Source organism: Octopus bimaculoides, chromosome 24 (genome assembly GCF_001194135.2).
Source record: "Octopus bimaculoides isolate UCB-OBI-ISO-001 chromosome 24, ASM119413v2, whole genome shotgun sequence".
Classification (NCBI taxonomy): Eukaryota; Metazoa; Mollusca; class Cephalopoda; order Octopoda; family Octopodidae; genus Octopus; species Octopus bimaculoides.
In genome coordinates this window covers 1,121,484-1,127,653 of record NC_069004.1, presented here as the reverse complement: position 1 = coordinate 1,127,653, position 6,170 = coordinate 1,121,484, and the positions used below count along the sequence as shown (strand labels likewise).

General features: G+C 36.5%; 1 protein-coding gene across 1 annotated transcript in view; it reads left to right on the top strand.

Annotated features, from left to right (window-relative positions):
• LOC106870763 (dihydropyrimidinase) overlaps positions 1-6,170 on the top strand; it is a 138,391-nt gene that overhangs the window by 43,481 nt on the left and 88,740 nt on the right. The window lies entirely within an intron of this gene.

The window sequence follows — 6,170 nt, the reverse complement described above, 5'->3', positions numbered from 1 at the left end:
AGAGAGAGAGAGAGAGAGAGAGAGAGAGAGAGAGAGAGAGAGAGAGACAGATTATGTATATAACTGCAAGTGTACGTGATGATGTATGTGTGCTTTCCCTACTTGCATGAGTCAGGCGGAATATATTGATTTTCTTGGGCTGAATGGCCCTTCCTGTCGCCAAACGCTTATCTGTTTCCCAGCAAGGTAATCTTTCTCCATGGCCAAACATGTTTTTGGGCAGAATATTAGAACTGACGGATATTTATTTACAACAATCACTAAAAATATTGTGTACACAGACATTGTTTGTCAGAATTTCCTGTCTCTGGTTTGTTGTATATAATCTATGCAGAAATAAAAACAGTTAAAAACTAATTTGTATTTTGATCTGGCATATAACAACTGGCTACACTAGTATTATTGATAGCAATAAAGTGAAAAGGTCGGGAGACATGTTGAATAAAAAGAAAGAAATATATATATATATATTATACTGTGGTTTGGACACATTATAAAGTGTTCTTGCTAAACCACAGTTTACCTTGGACAAAGCAGACTTATAACCAGTGGCTTTTCAGTTTGTCCTTTAAGATGGTATGGTATGATTTGAAGAAGGTTTGAGCTGCTATTTCTAGCTAATAAGTAGAATGACCATTTAGAGATTCCTTCATTTTGGCTCATTCTATTTCATGTTTGATTATACAGTATTAGAGTTCCAGGTTTCCGTTAGTTTAGCTATTTCAATATGGAGCTGCTAGAATTGCATTTTTGGTGCCACCTCTTGAAATGTGATTGAAATTATTATATCTTGTATAAAATTTGTGCATGTAATAAACCAAGTTCACTGTGTGCTTATTATGGTAACTAAGTTCAGGGTTTGTAAAACGTTGAAATGTCAGCGAACTCCTCTTTGGTTTCTTTGCATAACAAGTACCATTTAGGACATTTTAGAAAAGTCATTTTGTATTCTTGTGTGATTAGTGTGTGTGTGTGTGTGTGTGTGTGTGTGTGTGTGTGTGTGTGTGTGTGTTGAGAAGATGAGGTACAGATTTGGGGCATCATTTATTTACCAACTGGTTTTCAAGTCTAATTTCATTGCTGTTGTGACATTTTATTTAATGAAGCATGTGTGTGTGTGTGCCAATGGTCATTTTGAATACGAACACACACAACTCCAGAACAGTCTTAGAGGTGAAGGACACTACTCCCAACATCTGGAGGAAGCAACTGACCCATTGCAACACTTGCAAGATAAACACCAAAAGTGCAGAAGCTGCTTTCACACATCTTCCACCTGTTGCTGCTCTCTCACATCTTCCCTCTGATCATTGCCAAAACATCAGATCAGCCTACACTCACTTTTCAAGATCTTCCTCTTTAACCCAGATAGTTCTGTAAGTAGGACTCCTGCAGACAGTCACAGCATTTGCTGCGACTATTCCTTTTTTGTTTTCATTTTTTTATTTTTTTTATTTTAAGAATTGTGTATGTAGGACTACAGTATCAAATGTGCCCTTCTTTTTCAAGATGGTGAAGAGAGATTGGACTACTTTTTAGATAAAGTATAATATCATACATTTATATATATATAAATAGTGGCATCAGCATCTTATATATGTCAGCAGTATTACACACACACACACACACACACATGAGGGACTCTCCCATCAAAGATGACATATGAGTATTCAATTTTTGTTGAATGATCTGCACAAAGGATTTGTTTATCAAATGTTTTGTGCCGCATATTAGCTCACTCTCTCTCCACCAAATTGTCTGAACAGGTGCACACAGGTGTGACATGTGTCCGGTGTCAAAGTGATTGCAGAGCAATGCGAGATGAAGTGTTTTGCTCAAGAACACAGTGCCCTACCTGGTCATCGAATTGAATCACAATCTAGCAATTGTGAGAGCCACACCCCAACCAGTAAGCTATGTGCCCTCATATATATATATATATATATATATATATATACATATATATATATATATATATATATTTATATATATATATATATACGCGCACACACACACACACACATATATATGCTCCCACTCTTACCCTCCCTTCTCCTAAAGTTCAAAAGTCCAACCCTGTCACACTTGCCAAACTACAATCTAGTGTGAAAATTCAGTTAAGGGTACACATTGTGTGTCTTTGGAATACTCAGCCACTTATACACAGATTTCAACAAATAGGAATTCGGTTGGCAGAACAGCTGAATGCTCATCGTCGAAACCGATGAATGATTCACATCAGAATGGCTTTCTGCTTCTCTGAACTTATCATTTCCAATTTGTCTCACTCTTAAACGCTTTGCCAGATTTTCCTTCTCAAAAACACAGCCATTTGGAATTCCCTTCCTGCCAACATTTTCCCTATGGGCATCAACGCCCAGAATTTTAAATTAAACACAAACCTTATTGACCTCAGTTTCGGTGTGTGTATCTGTGTATGTGTAAAGGTCACGGCTACTATCTACCCCCTTCTGTGTCTAAATATAGTTCAGAAGTTATTCACAAAATAAATGCCATTTCAATGAACCCTGCAATGAAGGAGATTAAATATAAATTTCTAGATGAGATTTCCAAATTAAACAATGAGTTTGTGTGCCATTATTAAGTTGATTTCTTTTTAAAAAACCATTCATGCTTTTTCTTTCACAAGAAAACTGTGAAAGTACAATGTCCTGTTGAACTGTCTATGATAAATTTGTTTAAACCAGTCAAATTGGTACAGCAGCTTAAACCCAGAGAAAATAAGTGACTAAATGCCAAAGTTAATGGTTGAAAATTTGTCACTTCACTGACAACATCCCTTGTGGAGCAGAATCATTCATTATTGTGTGAAATTATTTTATAGTTAATCGCTGGATGCTCAGAACAGTAAAATACAACCGGTTGCTGCTTATTAAACAAGCTCTTCCTGTTCTTTGTTGGACACTTTCATCTTCAGACAACAAAAATGCAAGAAAACATATATATATATGATGATATATATGTATATATATATATATATGAATGATGATGTATATATATAGACAAAACTATGTTAAAACTGAAAAAAGTTACTGAAAGTTATTTTTAATACAGAAATGAAAATTTTATTTCTTGCTTTTCCAACATTCGTATTCAGAGAGTTTTATCCAACTGTAGAATATAACTGTTTGCACACTGATGCATATGAAGAGAAAATTTAGAGTTTATAAATGTTGAAATTTATCCAACTATTAAATATAATGTTTGTCTGTCTTCCTCAGACCAGAATAACTGGAATGTTACTTGGAACTGTTGAACACAAATAAAACCCTGAAGTTGGAATAGAGATTAACAAACTGTAGACCTTCCATTAATAAAAACACCCTCACCTGTCACTCCTGAAATACTGATTTTTCGCATTATAATCCATCTGTTGCTCTGACAACTCTGTAAATTGGCCACACACTGTGGTTAGGGTTCTTGCACTCATAACCATAAGATTGTGGTTTCCATTCCTGGATTGGGCAATGCATTATGTTCTTGAGCAAAACCCTTCATTTCATGTTACTGTGCAATCACTTTAAAACTTTCCTGCTGTCTTTATGCCCTTGAGTAACCCCTATGGTATTCTCAGCTAATAAATAAAAACTATCAAATCTATACTCTGTTTTATGTATTGAGTTCTCTTCCTTCTATTTGTAAACCAAATGTACTTATTTATGTACATAGTTTCTTTCTACTAAATTCCACTCCCAAGGTATTGGTCAACCCAACACCAGAGTGGGATAGAACCTGGAACTGTGTGGTTGTGAAGCCAATTTCTTAACCACACGGCCATACCTGTACCTATAATGCAACTTCTAAATCTTAATGTTTCCAGTTTGAGTTTAAAGTAAGCGTCTTTCATTGTCTTCCCCTGCAAACGTCCCGGCACCAAATAATCTCTCCCCTTTATCATGCAAACCAATGACGCAACTTCTATCTTATCAATCAACCTACTAGAAATAGCAACCAAATTTCCCTCAAGCTATATTCTACTATCTTAAATAAATAAGATGATCGTAGCAAGAATACTTTTGATAAGTTTGCTCAGTCAGGGCTGACCCGGGGTTAAACAACAACAACAACTTCTTATCATTGTTTGCTAAGATATCCCAATTTTTGCTTATCTTTCCCAACCAGTTCATACTGATATAAGGCCCCCGCACTCGCCTACCCTACACCCAAGTGTGTGTGTGTGTGTGCCTCTCTCTCTCTCCTTATCATCTGTTTTCCCTGGGGTAATGTTTATACCTATTTTATTGACTCTAGTGTAATAATAAAAAAAAATTTTTTAAGAGAGAAAAAAACTTAAGTGAATCACCTGACAATACCCAAATCTGGTACCAACAAAAAAATTAGGGTATCAGTATCAGGTGAATGAAGGTGAGTTCTGTACATCATCACTTTAATTAATGAAAATTTAATGAACTTGATCATATTGTGTTGATGATGAATAATCCTGGATGGACTTGTAACCTGAAGAGAACTAAAGAAACATTTAAGAGAAATTTCAGAGATGTATTTGTCTGGCAAGGGATTTGATCCGAGACCTATGTGTTGAGAGAAATCCACAGGTTAAACTCACTGATTAATATCTGCTGCAGACCAGTCTTGGCCAACCCATGGTATAGAGTTTGCTATGCAACGACACAATGTCTTTACTTTCATTAGCCAAAAATCACCTGATTTTATTGTGTGAACTTCAGTTCCCACCTTAGTCAACTGTCAGGTTATTGTTAAGAAATACAGGATTATAGTTTTAGGCTGTCAAATATGAAAGAAAGAAGGTTTCTAGATATGGTTTTGTGGTTAAGAATTCCACTTCACAACCATGTAATGTCTGGTTCAGTCCCACTGTACAACAGCCTGGGCAAGTGTCTTCTACCTTTGCTCTGAACTAACCAATGCCTTGTGAGTGAATTTGGTTGACAGGAACTTTGCAGAAGCCCACACAGACACAGATGTTTACGTTTGTATTACTTCTTGACTGTGCGTCTATTATGGCATTTCAGTGAGCCTTGCAAATACTTGGTGCTGTCCGTATCCTCTCCAAGCATTCAGTCCCTCGTTGAGTTTAGCTTTGCCAGCAGAAGCAGTTACCAAGGTGTGGCTGAGAATGGTCTCAGAGCCAAAAGTGAGGGTCAGGGGAGAACCAGTATATCCGTCCATTCCTGAGGATGCTGCTGCCGAAAACCAACATATTCTCTCTCTCCCCCTAAACAGTTGAGGGAGAATGAAAGAGAAAATCTTGGTCTGACAACATCATGGAATGGACAGGTTACAACACTAATACCCTGGGATAAGAGGGTACCAGTGTCTTCTCTCTGCTACACAGGCACATGAAACAATTAGCCAAAGCACGGTAACATGTTAGCCAAGCCATACTTGCTCACAAACAATGGTTAAGCTGTACTGCACTTGTGTATAATGAGATGTGGTTGCTACTTCTGGAAGGTCAAGTACGTAGAGGCTTGCCAATTGGCTTGTCATAGGATTATACATTATATATAATGATATTAAGTTATATGTCCTTAAACCTCATCACATACACAATTTCTACTGCATCTGTTGATGCAGTATGAAATAAAATGTAATGGAGGTGGATTTGTAACAATAGATATCTCTGTTTTAAATGGCCATCATAATTCTGCCATAATGTAATTGATTTCTAAAATCATCTAGAGTACATACACACACACACACATGAATACATGTATACATACACATGAATGTATGTACACACAGACACACACACACACATCCATATAGATCTCATTTAATGTATCAGTTTCAGAATGTGTTTGGCCACAAACACATAAAACAAATGAAAATCCAATACGAAGCTGAATTGCCTCCCCAAATAGACATGAAGAACAGAGAGAGAGACACTGTGCAATGATTTGCCAACCAAGCTGTGGAAGCAATTCTCTCTCATAGACATGGAGGAATGAAAACGCTGGCCGTTACATCATTACATATCTTTATTGATAACACACCAACTGATATATCTGTTTGCTGTTGTGTTATCACCAAGAAAATAAAGTACACAGTGGTTATTGGTTTTGTTTTTAGTTAGATGATGATGATGCATCCTTGGAAGTGATAGGTAATCATGGCTTTTAGGTTCTCTTTTTGCTTATTTATTAAATTTTTTTTTGGGGGGGGGG